At 33.1% G+C, this 17,568-nt stretch overlaps 1 long non-coding RNA gene across 1 annotated transcript; it reads right to left on the bottom strand.

The window, feature by feature from the left end:
* Positions 1-16,631: 16,631 nt before the first annotated feature.
* On the bottom strand, positions 16,632-17,249 carry LOC142223186 (uncharacterized). Its single transcript, XR_012718614.1, has 3 exons — positions 17,133-17,249; positions 16,963-17,068; positions 16,632-16,899 (listed from the first exon to the last, which is right to left on the bottom strand). It is a non-coding gene; the product is annotated as an uncharacterized LOC142223186 (long non-coding RNA).
* Positions 17,250-17,568: the final 319 nt, after the last annotated feature.

Genomic DNA, 17,568 nt, shown 5'->3' with positions numbered 1-17,568 from the left:
TAATAATTTTTTGTGTACGTTAGTTAAATTAACTAAAACCGAGGAAAAAAATGTACTTAGATTAACTAAATTCCTGTCTTCCACAAAATAGTTCAGAATTTCTTTAAATTTGTAAATTTTACCAAAAATGCGTCCATCGTGAACTTCGTATGTCACTAAAGACATTCTTGCAATTTTGAACTCCAAGTTTTTTCTTCAAACTACAAAATTTTCTTTAACAAGTGAAAAAACTTAGTTATGTCTAATAAATTTTCTTGTACTTGTCGAAAAATATTTACTTATCTTTATGACATCAGCGTGATGCCAACGTTTGTAATACTGTTTAGTTAAAATTATCTACAAATATTCAAAATTTTCTAAAATTAACCTAAAGTTTTCTTCCTGGTGGGTTCACTGTTTTTTCAGTGCAGACTACAACACCATATAGCATTATAGGTCTATCACAATGGACTAAATAGTCTAAGCGAGCCTGAAACTTAATCGGGCTGCCACTTTAACCTTAACCATTATAGGTCTAACCACTGCCGTTTAAGCCAATGCACAAGTTTCGGTTTTAGTCCCAACTTTTTTCTTAGTGCCTTTTGGCACGTGTGCAAAGTACTGTGGCTTTTCTCGCCCTTTTTTTCAATATTAAGCTTAAAGTTCAGCTTCCTGTCCAAAATAACGCCAAGGTATTTTGCAAACTCACCAAAGGGAATTTCAATACCCTTAAGGATATGGGCTTAACCGTGGCAATTTTGCGATCTTTGCAGAACATGACTAGTTCTGTCTTTGCAGGATTTACCCCAAGACCATTCTCTTCCACCCATTTATCTGTAATCTGAAATACGCCTCTTCATTAGAAGTTCATCTAACAGCCTTAATATACCTGGATCAACATTCAGAGTTATCATTTCATTTAATATCGAGCTCGGATGCGCGTTATTGAATACCCCTTCGATGTTTGGTGTCCAAAATCGACACCGATTAAGCAGATTCAGTTACACAAGCCTAAACCGGATAATGAAAAAATTTGCATTTTCGGTTAACCGCGAAAACCGTGGTTTGACCATCGGTTACCCGGTTTTCTGTTTTTCAACGAAATTTCTTTCTATTTTTCATATATTTCTTCCAAAAGTAGAACTTTTTGCAGAGATATACTGAAGGTGAGAAACAAATCACTACACAGAAAAAAAAAATTGTCTCCTAAATTTAAGAAGATTTTCACAATAATTTATTACAAGTATTTTCCAGAATTTTAGTTCATTTTTCGTATCTTTAACGAAAATTAATAACTCGAAAGGAAGTTTTACAAATTTTAAGTAGCAATCGTTTAGTTCATAGCCTACAAAATACGATGGAAATTTCCTTAAAAATTTTCTTAACTGGTAGTTAAAAATTCTTTCGTCATACTATAAAAGTAGTTATGAAATGTAAAATACTTTCTAAATAATAAGTGTAATTTATTATAAAGAGTTTTTGTATGAGAAAATATTTTTTTACGAAAATGGAACTTGAAAGAGGATAGCAATTTCTTACTGGAATTTCCTATAGTTAATAATAGTTGGTACAACATTTCTCAATGAAATATGTTTAGTTCACATGTAATTAAATTTATAGACATTTTCGTCAAAAATGGGTAGATTTCATGAAGTTTTTGCTAATTTTAAGTTAAACGCTTCATCGTTCTTATACTGATATGCATTTAAGAGTATTGTTTTTAGAGTAAATTGTGGACAGATGCGATGAACTAGTGCATAGTACAGAGATCTTTCTCGTCAAAGTGGAATATGTTTAATGTAAAGATGATGTTACTTGAAATTTTTGAGAGTGAGAGCATGCAATGCAATAATGAGAAATGGTAGCGAGTGATGGGGATGTTGTGTATATTTGACCGTGGGGTTGTTTTTATTTTTGCTCTTTCAGTGGTTTTTGTGTGTGTGTTTATTATTCGCGAATGGTTTATTTGTCTGGATGATGTGTTGTTTTCAATGAAGGCACATGTGTTTTTGTTGTTGTAGAAATGTTTTGGTTTTGCTTGGTTTTGTTTGGCATGCTTCAGTTGTATATTTGGCGTTGGCGTGGGCTATTGCACCTTTTTAGCAAGTATGTAACAAGGGAATATAAAGGTATGGAATATTTTGGTTTTTTGAGACATATATTGGTGTTTGTTTATTATAACTTTTAAATTAAAGTTATTAATATTTTAGCGATGAGGTGTACAATGGCGAAGTGATGATCGGTAGCTTAGAAAAAAGTTATTAAGAATGTTCAATATTTAGGAAAAAATGCTGAAATGGAAAGTATATTGAAATTGTTTTATCTAATTTAATTTTTATTATTCAATGTAAAAAATAAATATTCAATTTCAGAGTAACTCCAGATGAATTTGGAAAATTGTTTGTTACACCTCAGCGTATAGTTTAATCATAAATAGGTAAGTGTTCTTTTTTCAATGTGGTTTTCTTTTAAAAAATAATATTCTTTATGTATATTATTATTTGCTAATTATTATTGTTTAACCAGTTTCATGTTTTTCTTTGTTGTAAAAAAATATTTAATTTAAGAGCAACCCCAGAAGGATTCGGGCAAATTTTTATATTTCTCCTCGGCGTATAATTTAATAGAGAAGCGGTAAAGTTTCTTTTAAAAATTGGCTTTCTTTTCACTAGAATATTTACGTTTTTATGACGTTTTTATTATCAAAAGTACAGGGTTTTAAACCTTATTTTAGTATTACTTTAACCAAATATTTTTGGAAACCAATTTAATATTTTTAATGTAAAAAACAAATATTTAATTTCAGAATAACAATTTGGAAACATTTTTATGAATTGGTAAGCTTTCTTTAACATTCTTTTAACCAGAATATTTATTTTATTTATTTCTTTAATTAGATTTTTTGGAAACTAATTTAATTTTTTTTATTTAATGTAAAAAATAAATATTTAATTTCAGAGTAACCCCAAATGAAAGTTTAATTTTATTGTATGAAAATTTTCATAATGTGTAAAACGGATTGTTGTTTCTTTAATTATTTAATTTCTCTGTACTGTGGAATGATTGATTTAAAAATAGTTTAGTCGTCGACATTTTAAAGAGACTGTTAACCAATTTTTATTATCGGGTTTCCCAAAAAATAAGCAAGTAAACCAAAATAATACTGACTTTTTAACTTGGTAGGGATATATAAATCTTATGGTGTTGTAAAAATGAACTAAAATACAATGTTATAGATTAACTAAAATTTAAGAGAATTATAAACTAAACAAGTTGAAAAAAATCTTAAGAGCTAAATCATGGTCAATATTACTACAGTTTAGTTCATTTTGCAATGGAAAAGGGTTCACTATTTTTTCAGTGTACCCTACTGGTAATTAGTCCAAATTGCCAAATTGCGGTCCATTCCATACGCTTGGACCAGAACTGTGACTGGTCCATACACACCAGGGACTAAACCTGTACCGGTCCTGGGGTTGATCCATTCCCGTAGGGACTTACAACACACTTTCACTAAGTAAATAAAGAGATTTTAGTCAAACGACATTCCACTTAGTTGTAAAGTCCTTTCTTTGAGCGCAAATAAACCCGAATTTATTAGAACCGTTGTGACATTGTCTCAAATCTTTTTTTATTTGCTTGGACCGACATTTTAAACAAACAACATTGTCTGTCCAAAATGTCAGTCCTCAGAAATGAAAAAAATTCTACTTTTTGTGCTAATAGGGCCTAGCGCATTGATGTAAATAAAACAATTTTTAATTACATGTTTCCCAACGTTTCGTCGATGTTTGTCGACATTATCAAGGGATTTTTTTATTGTCTATAAATTGAAAAACAAATTATTACTGAATTTTTTATAGGCATTTAAAACTTACAACGAAAAATGTATTTTTTTAAGTTAAATTAAAATACATTTTTCTTTGTAAGTTTTAAATGCTTATAAAAAATTCAGTAACAATTTGATTTCCAATTTATAGACAATAAAAAAATACCTTGATAATGTCGACATACATCGACGAAACGTTGGGAAACATGTAATTAAAAATTATTTTACACCGAAAAAAAGTTTACTATTTTTTATGAAAAATGAACTAACCCATAGTAAGAATGACCATGATTTGGCGCCAAAGATTTTTTTCATCTAGATAAGTTCATGATTTTCTTATAAATTAGTTCATGTATTGAATCGTATTTTAGTTCATTATTACTATGCTGTGGGAAGAATATACTTAAACTCATTCAAAATATTCCTGCCATCCGGAAAAATGGAAAATTTTTTGGGAACCTGTATTAAGAAATTGGTTTGAAATAAACTGTTTGTCAGTATAATTTTCAAAAAAGTAGAGAAATTGAGGAATCAAAGGTACAACAAGCCTGTATACAACTAAGAAATTTTTCGTACAAAACAAGTAAAAAAAAAATATTATTATATTGCACAAAACTATAGCTTTTGATATACAACAAAGGAAATGTTTTTTTTCGTACGTTGGATGTAGTTACTTGTCGGTAGTTAGTAATTGCTTCTTCAAAAAGAGTAATATTCTATGTTATTACGACTAAACTAATTAATTTAAATTTCAATGTTTTCTATCTATATGATTTTGGCTAACTTTTGTTGGGCGGATTTGTCTTATAAGCATCTGAAATTGCAAAGTTATACAAAATATAAGGAAAATATTATCAAATTCTATCGTTCATATTAATTTTTCACTTACGGTTTTCAAGAGTATTTCCTAGAGCCAACAAGGTTATCATCTTAACTACTATTAAACAGTAAGAATATTCAAAAAAAAAAATCCATTACAATATCTGTCTACCTGCAAGTGAAAATAATTATTTTTAATAAATTGAAATTTTGGTTTTATTAAAAACGGACAAAATAAGGTTTATAGAAAAACTTACCACATTGAAAAATCAATCCAGTAGGTATATTATTGGAATCATATCCATGGACTAATGGGACGTTTTTGAAATAATTCTCTGAATATATTTGAAATAAAAAATATTATAAAATTAGACATAATTTCCACCTGTCAGTTAAGGTTTAAAGGCTAAAATTGCAATTTTCATGATAAGTTTTCTTTAATAATCCATTATAAAAAATAATCTTTATAAAAAACTTGCTTTGGGCTATTCTCCATCAAGTTATATTTAAATTTGTATCGAAGACGTATAATTTTATACTTTTCTTAGTGACTAATGTTTAATTTTAGCGGCTAAACTCGAACTTAGTACTCTCCTGTAGGAATTGCTGTAACATAAAAAATATAGATTCAAAAAATGGTTGCATCTCCAACCTGTGATCCATGTTGTATATTTTTTGTGTAAATCAATTAAAAATCCTCACTAATTTTAAATTATTAACATAAATATACAGTTCCTTAATCTGTTATTTGTTTTTGAGTTATTTGTTTTTATCAATAAAAAGCGTTTGCGATTTCTCTGACATCATATCATTCACTTCTCAGTTTCTAAAATGTTTCGAAATAAATGTATTTTCATTAATAAACACCAATGCCGCATGTACAATTTTGCAAAATTAAACCACGTGTGCACTTCATAAATTCAACAACAGAACTGAATGCAGCAATAAAACTCAAAGACACAAATAGTCATAACCCAGCAAAAACTAGGTAACCACATCTCATTCCAATTGACATTACCAGGAGTAAAGCTGTCATTACACGTTGCTTTACATTGCGGCGAGTTATAATGACTAACTTGTAATGACAAAAATAAATACTTCTCGGTAATTTTCGAATTGTTATTCTCAAATTTTATGCTGTTGTAGCTAACGAATTAATATAATAGAATAAATGATGGTACCATTAGGTATAATTATTCACATAATCGAGCACTTACATAAAAAATCAAAAAGAATATGTAATGTAACGGTAATTCTGAAAATTGTTCCGTTAAGAAATTTTTATCACAAATATTTCATAATAATTGTGTTTAATGACATTGTCATATTATGTTTTAAATAAATGCTTTCTTATACCTCATTCACATTACACTTCCAAAATGCGCTTAAACTAAATTTCAACTGCCATTTGCCTTATAAAAAAGAGACTTAAAATCCACTTTTAGTAGATTTTGAACCTTATGTGAATTGGCTATTGGATATATTATAACGTAATTCACGAATCCAACTCCCTTAAACAACCTACATTTATTTCTATTTTAAGTGTGAAATTAATTTGCATTTTATTTAGATTATTTATTAGATTTTTTGTTTATTTATACAAAATTCGTTTCTATTCAAGTAGTTCTTCTATTACAACATCACTCGCCATATTTTGATCCATTGTAATCGGCGATAGAAATCAATATTTTCGAGATTTGGTTGCCTGAGACAATAAGTGGCTATTTTGCAAGCTTTGGTGTATCTACGAATAAGTCATTACATATTAGGTGATTATATGCTTTAAATGCACTACTTATTTTATGGCCGAAAGTATGCCTGGGGAGAAGTACATTCCTTCTAGGACATGTGTATGTAAATGTAATCCGAAGCGATGCCAATTAATAAGTGGTTATTAATTTTTAAATAGGCTTACCTACAAGATTACCGGGTAATGAGAGTTTTTGCTGGGATGTTTAATGTAAAGATGATGTTACTTGAATTTTTTTTGAGAGTGAGAGCATGCAATGCAATAATGAGAAATGGTAGCGAGTTATGGGGGTTGTTTTTGTTTTTGTTCTTTCAGTGGTTTTTTGTGTGTGTGTTTATTATTCGCGAATGGTTTATTTGTCTGGATGAGGTGTTGTTTTCAATGAAGGCATATGTGTTTTTGTTGTTGTAGGAATGTTTGGTTTTGCTTGGTTTTGTTTGGCATGCTTAAGTTGTATAGTTGGTGTTGGCGTGGGGTGTTGCATCTTCTTAGCATGTATGTAGGTTAGGTTAGGTTAAAGTGGCAGCCCGATTAAGATTCAGGCTCACTTAGACTATTCAGTCTATTGTGATACCACATTAACTAAAAGTACCTATTACATATGGGCACTTCTAGTTTTAACCGCTGAACCTTCTTGATTATTTTTCTTTGTTGAACCAACCAGATTGTTCCAAAAACAGTAGCAGACTGCTTAAGTTAACGTTTTCCAGATCCGCCAGTAATCTGAAGCTATATGCTCCTAAAAGTTGCTTGCGCTTTACACAAAATGCAGGACACTCACACAAGAGGTGTTTAATTGATTCTTTTTCCTCCGCATCATGACAGCTCATACAATAGTCATTATACTTCGCGCCAATAGTTTTTGCAAAATCGCCTATCAGGCAGCGACCCGTTATAGCAGATATCAGGAGTGATATCTGACGTCTCGAGAACATTAGCATATCTAGTGTGCGGTTTAAGTTGAAATGGGGCCATATTTGCTTGGTGTCGTTACAACCCTTGCAATTCTCCCATCGAACATTTGCCATCATAACAGCCTTCTCACGCAGCATGAGCTTGCAGGTAGCTAGGGGCATACCAACAAATTCTAGTTCCCCTGGAATATGTAAGGTAGTCCCTAGCCTTGCCAACTCATCCGCTTCGCAGTTCCCCGGTATGTTCCTATGGCCAGGCACCCATATTAGGTGAATATTGTACTGCTCAGCCATCTCATTGAGAGATTTGCGGCAGTCGATGGCCGTTTTCGAGTTGAGGAACACAGAGTCCAAGGATTTTATTGCAGGTTGACTGTCTGAGTATATATTAATGCCCACATTTTTTGGAACATTACTTCTCAGCCAATTCGCCACCTCTCTTATTGCTAATATTTCAGCCTGAAAAACACTACAGTGATTAGGTAATATTTTCGCTATTCGAAGTTCCAGATCATTAGAATATACTCCGAACCCCACTTGTCCATCCAATTTGGAGCCATCAGTGTAGAAATCTATATATTCTTTATTCCCCGGGGTCTGTGTGCACCACGCCTCACTGTTGGGAATTAGAGTCTCAAACTTTTTGTCGAAAAGTGGACTCGCCAAAGTGTAATCCACTACGTTAGGCACATCTGGCATTGTTTTGAGGACAGAACTGTGACCGTAACCTTTTTCCGACCACAGCGATAGTTCGCGCAACCGCACAGCCGTTGTTGCAGCTGACTGTTTGGCCAAAATGTCTAAAGGCAATAGATGCAGCACGACATTAAGGGAATTTGTTCCTGTCTTGCTGAATGCGCCTGAAATACACAAACACGCCATACGCTGAACTTTATCTAAACAAGTCGGTTTCTGAAGTGCCGGCCACCAGATACCACCATACACACCATATAGCATTATAGGTCTAACCACTGCCGTGTATAGCCAATGCACAATTTTTGGTTTCAGTCCCCACTTTTTTCCTATTGCCTTTTTGCACGAGTACAAAGCTACAGTTGCCTTTCTCGCCCTTTCTTCAATATTAAGCTTAAAGTTCAGCTTCCTGTCCAAAATAACGCCAAGGTATTTTGCACATTCACCAAAGGGAATTTCAATACCCCCTAAGGAAATAGGCCTAACCGTGGGAGTTTTGCGATCGTTGCAGTACATGACTAATTCTGTCTTTGCAGGATTTACCCCAAGACCATTGTCTTTCGCCCATTTCTCAGTCATCCGGAGGGCCCTCTGAATAATATCTCTGATTGTGGATGGGAATTTTCCCCCGACTGCCAGAGCCACATCATCTGCGTATGCCACCACTTTTATCCTTTCTTTTTCTAGAGTAACTAGAAGGCTATTTATAGCAACATTCCAAAGAAGAGGTGATAGAACTCCTCCTTGGGGGATGCCTCTGTTCACATACCTTTGTATGTTTGCTTGACCTAGTGTGGCTGAAATACGTCTCTTCATTAGCAGTTCGTCTAACAGCCTGAGTATACATGGATCAACATTCAGAGTTGTCAGTCCATTTAATATCGAGCTCGGATGGACATTATTGAACGCCCCTTCGATGTCTAGAAACGCCACGATTGTGTATTCTTTGACAGATAGTGAGCTTTCAATAAAGCTAACTAGTTCATGTAGTGCGGTCTCAGTAGACCTGCCCTTCGAGTATGCATGCTGTCCTTTCGAGAACAACCTTGAATCGATGCTAGTTCTAAGATAAATATCTATCATCCTCTCCAGAGTCTTAAGTAGGAATGAGGATAAGCTGATTGGTCGGAAATCCTTCGCCCTCGAGTGAGAGGCTTTTCCCGCTTTAGGTATGAAAACGACTTTTGTTTCCCTCCACTTTCCTGGGATATATGATAAGTTGTTACATCCTTTATATATCACTGACAACCAGGGGATAATTTTGTCAGTTACAGCTTGTAACTCCGCCGGAGTAATTCCATAAGGTCCGGGGGATTTGAATGGTCCAAAGCTATTTAGCGCCCATCTTATTCGAGTTTCCGATACAATTTCCTCGACAGGAAACGACCGCTGAGCAACTGTGGCACCGCCAGTACATGGTTCAACCGTCTGATTTCCAGGAAAATGTGTGTCCAATAGTACCTCCAGCGTCTCCTCACTGGACGTTGTCCAATTTCCCTCCGATGTTTTAATGAAACCTGGAGCGGAGTTGGTGGATGCTAGAACCTTCCGTAGTCTGGAAGCCTCGGACGTATTCTCAATACTGCTGCAGTAGTCATTCCAAGAGTTATGCTGAGCCTTTCTCAGTTCTCGCTTGTATCCTCTCAGATTCCTCTTGTAAGCGTCCCAGTCCTCAGGGGCTCTGGTGGACTTTGCCTTGTTAAAGAGCTTCCTGCAGGATTTCCTCATATTACTTAATTCCGTAGACCACCATGGTGGTCGATGTTTCCCCCTTGGCTTTCCTCTAGGGCATGCAGCTTTCAGTGAGATGTTGAAGGCCTTAGTAATCCGCTCCACTGCGTGTTCGATATCTTGCACATTTCTCATATTTGTCTTTGTTATTTCCGGTATCATCATATTGAACGATTCCCTATACCTATTCCAGTCAGCTTTCCTAACATTTGGCGAAAATATGGTCTTGGTGATATGAACATCAAATTTGAAACTGATGTAGCGATGATCTGAGAAGCTGTGTTCACTTAAAACATGCCACTCAGATATCATTTCATTCAGTTCTTGCGAGGCCAAGGTGATGTCCAAAACCTCTTGCCTGTTTTTAGTGACAAAGGTTGGGGCATCTCCCTTGTTGCAAACTACCAGATTAGTACGCAAAATAAACTCTATTAGCGACTCTCCCCTTGCATTAGTATCACTACTTCCCCATATACTATGATGCGCATTCGCATCGCATCCCATAATGAGTTTCGTCTTTGTTTTCAGTGACTCCTCAACTAAGGTCTTAACGGCACATGGAGGCATCTCCCTGTCATGTCCCATATAGACCGAAGATACCCAATATTTGCATTTGGCTATTTCTAAATTGGCAACGACAGTGTCTGCATTGCACATTGAAGGAAGCAGAAACAAGTTAAGCTCGTTTTTAGCAATTATACAGGCTCGAATTACATCATTACCAGTATACTGCAATAGTTTGTACCCCGGAGTACTTAATTCACATATTTTGTTTCTATAAACATATGGTTCTTGAATAAGAACTATGTCTATGTCCCCTTTCATCAGGAGAACTTTTAAGGCAGCACATGCAGCCTTACAATGATGAAGATTTATCTGGAGGATCCGTAGGACCATCGAGATTTTCAACAACCGTCACATCAGCCGCTTCGATCGAGTCATCAAGAATGTCCTCTTCAGAGATATCGGTGACTCTCGCAATAACCATAAGTTCGACTTTGGTGAGTTCTGAGGCAATAGAAGCCTCCTCACGCATACGGTATCTATCCATGTCTTCTCCCTCGACTTCGCAAGAGGATCCGCTTACTTCTGATTCAGACAGAGGCTTGTCCATTTCTGAATCCTTTAGCTGATCGTTTTTATACACCTTCATTTGGATATAATGAAAGCCATAACATACACGGCCCTGGGACTTTGCCAGATGTGGCAAAGACTGAGTGTTCAATATAAACACTGCATGCCGTCTTGGTCCATCCACTTCATCCAAACGGCCAACCTTCCAATCAGCTGTTGGAAGATCTGGATTGCATCGTTTCAGTCTATTTAAAATAGATTCAGGGTCAGAAGGGTTTGCAGGTATCCAGGCATGTGCTCTAGGTCTAGCCGGTATGTCTTTCTTCTCGACTAACTCTAGAGCAGCTCCTTCCCAAACTTCACCAATTAGTATCAGAGCAGCTTTAAAACATTCTATAGACCTCTGGTCCTCAAATGCGACTAGCTTAAATCGTCCTTGATACCAACCAGCCTCTTGGTGTCGAGGATCTGGGCCGGGAAACTTTTCCAGCACCTGTGAGTAGACGACAGATAGAGCATTCTCAATTTCCCCCCATTTTTGCTTTGGAACCATACCGTCCAATGCTCCTTTATTAATGATAGCCATCACAAGGCTATCTTTAGCAACTGAGGCAAACGATCTTTGATCCCTTTTGGAGGATGGCAGCTCATCCGGCGATCGTTCCCTTTTTCCAGTCTCAAGAATTCCTTGAGCCCATTTTAAGGAATCGCTTTGTTTAGCCGACAGCGTGCTTGGGTCGACTGATCCTAACTTCTTTAGGATAAACAAAGCATTTCTGCGTTCCTTGAATCTCTTTCGTGAGGGATTACCTCCTTTTGATGTCGTTACCTTAGAAAAAGTTCGACTTGTCAGAGTGTCGCCACCTGTCGACCCGTCTACAGGTCGACTAATTGGGCCTAACTCTTGGTCATTGCCCAGATTTATAACTCCAGTCGATACCCGTCCACTGGGCCCTGAAGTTAGCAACCCAGTGGATGACTTGGAATTTCGCTGCATGGTGGCTTAATATCCCACCACACTTGAAATTCGTAGTAGGTACCTATTACGATGAGTTTATCCGCTATTGAAAAACACGTCCGTTCCGTTCGACGGTTGAATAGGAATTCAACAAGGTAATATAAAGGTATGGAATATTTTGGTTTTTTGAGACATATATTGGTGTTTGTTTATTAAAACTTTTAAATGAAAGTTATTATTATTAAATTTAGCGATGAGATGTACGATGGCGAAGTGATGATCGGTAGCTTAGAAAAAAGTTATTAAGAACGTTCAATATTTAGGAAAAAAAGCTGAAATGGAAATTTTTATTATTCAATGTAAAAAATAAATATTCAATTTCAGAGTAACTCCAGATGAATTTGGAAAATTGTTTGTTACACCTCAGCGTATAGTTTAATCATAAAAAGGTAAATGTTCTTTTTCAATGTGGTTTTCTTTTAAAAAATAATATTCTTTATGCATATTATTATTTGCTAATTATTATTATTATGTTTTTTTTTGTTTTTTTTTTTACCAGTTTCATTTTTTTTCTTTGTTGTAAAAAAATATTTAATTTAAGAGCAACCCCAGATGGATTCGGGCAAATTTTTATATTTCTCCTCAGCGTATAATTTAATAGAGAAGTGGTAAGTTTTCTTTTAAAAATTGGCTTTCTTTTCACTAGAATATTTACGTTTTTATGACCTTTTTTGTCAAAATTACAGGTTTTTAATACCTTATTTTAGTATTACTTTAATCAAATATTTTTGGAAAATTTTTGATACACCTCAGCATATAGTTTAATCATAAATTGGTAAGTATTCTTTTTAAAATGTGGTTTTCTTTTAAAAAGGATATTTTTTATTTTATTATTATTTATTTTTTTTTTTTTTTTGAAACCAGTTTAATGTTTTTCTTTGTTGTAAAAAAAAATATTTAATTTCAGAGCAACCCCAAGATGGATTCGGGCATATTTTTATATTTCTCCTCAGCGTATAATTTAATAGAGAAGTGGTAAGTTTTCTTTTAAACATTGGCTTTTCACTAGAATATTTACATTTTTATGACCTTTTTATTATCAAAATTACAGGGTTTTAATACCTTATTTTAGTATTACATTAATCAAATATTTCTGGAAACCAATTTAATATTTTTAATGTAAAAAACAAATATTTAATTTCAGAATAATAATTTGGAAACATTTTTATGAATTGGTAAGCTTTCTTTAACATTCTTTTAACCCCAATATTTAGTTTTTTATGCATATTATTTCTTTCATTAGGTTTTTTGGAAAACAATTTAATGTTTTTATTTAATGTAAAAAATAAATATTTAATTTCAGAGTAACCCCAAACGAATTTCGATAACTTTTTAACCTCAGCGTACAATTTAATAGAGAATTGGTAAGTTTTATATTAAAACTTTGGCTTTCTTTTGACAAGAATATTTATTGTATTATGTCCTTCAAATCGATAACAACACAGTTTTATGAGTTAATATATTACTTAATTCATTATTTCTCTAATTGTTTCAGGTACAAACTTTATGAGGTACGTTTATCTAAGAAAAGTTGAATTCCTTACACCATTTAATAAAATGCCACCAAATATAGTAAGTTACAAGCTAATTTAAAGAGATAAAAAATTATATTTTATTACATGGTAATTTTTAACAATTTTCATTATTCCTTCCATTTTTTCAGCAAGATATGTGAATATACTTACGGTGATTAAAAAACTAAGGAAAAGTCAAAATGTCCAAAAAGCGAGTTAAAATAAACTACTTTCTTGTTCCACCTGGTCATAATTTTTATTCACAAAAACATTGTATTAAGAACTTTCATTATAAGTTTTTATAGTAAAGTACTTTTGCTTAAAGAAAGTTGAATTTTAATGTATGAAAATTTTCATAATAGTAATACGGTTTGGTGTTACTTTAATTATTTAATTTCTCTGTACTGTGGAATGATTCGTGTATGTTCTGGGTTTCACATGAACGACTTGCAGTGAATTGTTCCCGTAGGGGTTGTTCTGCATGCAACTTTTCACCTCACAGATGGGAGAACTTTGCACGGACAATTCTTTTATTGCATTCGTCTATATTTGCAAAACGAAGGATTTAAAACCAAAGTAAATTATTTATTTTGAATCTGTCGTATGTTTTCTATGTGCTTCATAAGTATTTGATGATAAAATAGCACAAAAGACATCTTAAAAACAAAATTTTAAAATGTATCACAAATTGTCCAAGATTCCCCTCTCACTTGTTGCAAAAAAATGTTGGTTGCTTAAAAGCAGCTGATTTTGTGTAAGTTCGAAATGACGGTGTTGCAAGAGTTTGAGAAAGCGCATTGAAACTTTTATAATTGAGAAAAATAATGATATTGCTTGTTAATTGTTAATGAATTTTGTATGAATACGATTAGTCTTACATTTAAAATAAAAACAAATTACTTTTTGAATCAAATCAAATAAATGAAAACAATATTTTTGAACCCAAAATTTCTCTAAACGATTGGGCAACATTACATCTGCAAAGCGTCACAGGCAAGAGTCAGTCAAGCATAATAAACTGCGGCAACATTTCTCGCCGTCGGTACAAAAATATTTTACTTCAAAAAAATTATTTCTTTTATTTACTAAAAAAGCATAACATACAAAATATTCGGCAATTTTGAATATGTAATGCGATGAAAATTAATTAATTTCATTTGTAGTCGATTTTAGTGCGAACATAACGATTATTTCTAACGGCGTTAAAAGTTTTTGCGCATCGTCTTAAATCTTCAAATTAGTTGCTCGTCTCTGAACTCTTACAAAAGTAAACAAAAAAATATAACTTTGATGCATTTATTTCTACAGAACTCATATCCATTGTAATCCACGATGGACATATGTGATCATCTATGGCATTTACAACTTTCCACAATATTTTACAAAATGTAGTTCTTCCAATGTTTAGATACATATCATTGGCTATAACTCCTTGAAAAGAACCAACTGCAAACAAACTTAAAGCAGCCGCCACTTGAATTGGGGCTGGTATGGACCCATGTCCAAGATATGGAGAAATCTTGTCAAGCATAAGCGAAAATCCTTCCTTGTTCAAACGGAATAAGCCCACAAAACTAAAAAAATAAAAGAAGTCAGCCGAGTAAATATTATAAAGTCATCTTACCAAGAATTTGGAATATCCATTGGATTTGTAACATCGCGCAATCGGCGCCTTTGTATCCGTGTGTCAGAAAATGAGTTTCTTCGTATACCATTAACCATTAACAAAAACGAAGCAGGCATTTTGATTTTTTTTTCCAAAAAAAATTGAAAAATACTTAGTTTATGACAGCAATGTAAACAACTTGTTTACTTTTTTCTGCAAACCATATGATTTGCAGATTTTCATTTTTCGGCAAGCGAATTCGAAAAATCTTGTTTCACGGGAAACACAGAACAACTAAAAATTTTTGGGGTGAGATGCATATGAGAGGTGAAATCTCTGTCAGGTGAATCCCAGAACATACATGATTGATTTAAAAATAGTTTCGTCGTCGACATTTTAAAGAGACTGTTAACCAATTTTTATTATCGGGTTTCCCAAAAAATAAACAAGTAAACCAAAATTAGTCTTGTGTCGTTCCGGAACGGATTAGTTCCAATGAACGGTTCACTAAAAGGAACGACTGTCACTAGTTCCATCTCTTTCGTCCTCATCGTTCCTTTTGTCATTTAGTTTTATTTTCAACTTACGCTCCATAGTTCCGCGGATCGCAATTTGATTTTTTGACTTTTGTTTGAGCTATAAGACATTTATTCATTTTGGCGCTTATGTATATTAAATCATTAATTGGTATGCTGCTGTTCAATAGAATCATTAGTTCCAGCTCAGTTTAGTTACTTCTTTAATTTTCCATTCATTATTAGGGCTATTTTCTTTTAGCACTGGATGCAACTTTTGTATGGGCTATCCAGAACATCGTTGCACTGATGTTCTATACAGAACATCTCATCAGTGGAAGTTGCGCCGATATTGCCAGATTATATTTTGATAAAGTGACGCTTCTTCGATTCACAATAGCAATTTATTGTGACTAAATAATCAAAAATCATGAAATTCAAAGTGGTACAGTGTCATAAATAATCGCAGCAGTAAATATTTATTACTATTTGAGCACTTCATACATTAAAAATGCAAGATTTCACCGCTTTTCTGTTATTGTTTTTAAACAGCTGATGACAGTGTTGCATATTTTTGGAGATGTCCTGGATAAACGAGTACTCCCAATAAACACAAACGTTTGAAAAATGCTAAATTTCAACAATTTTTCAAACATTTTTTCAAAGGATTATGGTAAGATTCAAGTTGAGAAATTGTTGAGAAAATCGCGTTCTCAACAAAAAACAGACATTACCCTCAACAGTGAAATTCAACACATTAGCAATAATATCTCAAGTGTTATCCTCATATTGAAATGCATAGCTACTCAATAATTTGTCAAACAATTTTCGAAGCGAGTCAAATTCAAAATTAACATCGTTGCAAATACTTTTCAACCTAAATTTGTATGAATAATGTCCCCACTTCAAATTGAAAGTCAAAGCCAAAATTCTATGAATTTTGTATAATTTATTAATTTTCAAAATAAAATATATAATAATACACTACACTACAATACCAATTGATAAATAATAATCTTATTAAACATATCAACAAATAAGAACAAAAAAAAACACAAACAACAAAACTTTAAATATCTTAAACATTATTAGTAAACACTTTTGCATTGATCATTCGATTTGCTTCCTGTTGGTGTCATAAAACAGCATTAAAATTTATTAACATGCGGGCAATTTGAAATTAGGACGTACTGGACCGCGTGTTAGAATTGATTTCCAGCAGAAGGAATTCACAAAATATCCATTTTAAACTGATAATAGCATATGAATTAAACTGACGATGTGATGCACATTTTCATCCAGAAGTTGTTGATTTCAACAATTTGCTGTTTTTAACAATTTTAATTGGTTGCACTTGTAATGTTTCTAGAAACTTTTTCTTGTCGATAACCCACTCATTTTTCATTGGTCAGCTTCTTAATGTTTGCAAGAATGTAGCATCCAAAGATTTTAGTTTTCTGCAAAGAGATTTAAATTTAGTGACTTCTCTAGTGTTGATGTAATTTTTCATATTGACGTACCAACTATTATAAACTATTTGAAGCAGTTCCAGTTAATTGTCCACCATTTTTTCATCTGTCAGCTTTTTAATGTTTTCAAGAACGTAGAATCCATAATTTTAGTTTTCTGCAAAGAGATATACATTAAGTGACTTCCTTAAAGTTTTATTTCATTTTTTATTTTTACTTACCTATTTTTATAAACTATTTGGTTATTTGTCTAAAATTTTCCATTTTTTTATTTCTTGCAATTGACCACGAACTTCGTTGCACAAATAAGTACATATTGAAAACCACATGGTTTTTTCGTTGCATTTTAGGGTAGTGTTTTGTCAAAGTTTTCTCATATTATCTTCAACACCTTTTCAAAGATTTCGTCAACATTTTGGCAAATTGGAAGTAATTCGCAAACAATTTGAAGATGTATTGAAGATGAGCTATTTCAAGTCAAGTTGAATTTATGTTGAAAATTATATTTACCCTCAAACTGAAAAGTTGTTGCATTTGAAAAACGCTTATCCTGTGTTTATTGGGCTCTGTTTTCTTTTAGTCCTTCACGGCTTAGGGTATTGTATTGTTTCTTCCTATATTACTATAAACTATTTTAAGTAATTTTACTCAATTTTT

This window comes from Haematobia irritans, chromosome 2 (assembly GCF_050003625.1).
Source record: "Haematobia irritans isolate KBUSLIRL chromosome 2, ASM5000362v1, whole genome shotgun sequence".
NCBI classification, from domain to species: domain Eukaryota; kingdom Metazoa; phylum Arthropoda; class Insecta; order Diptera; family Muscidae; genus Haematobia; species Haematobia irritans.
This window is presented reverse-complemented; position numbering and strand designations above follow the sequence as displayed.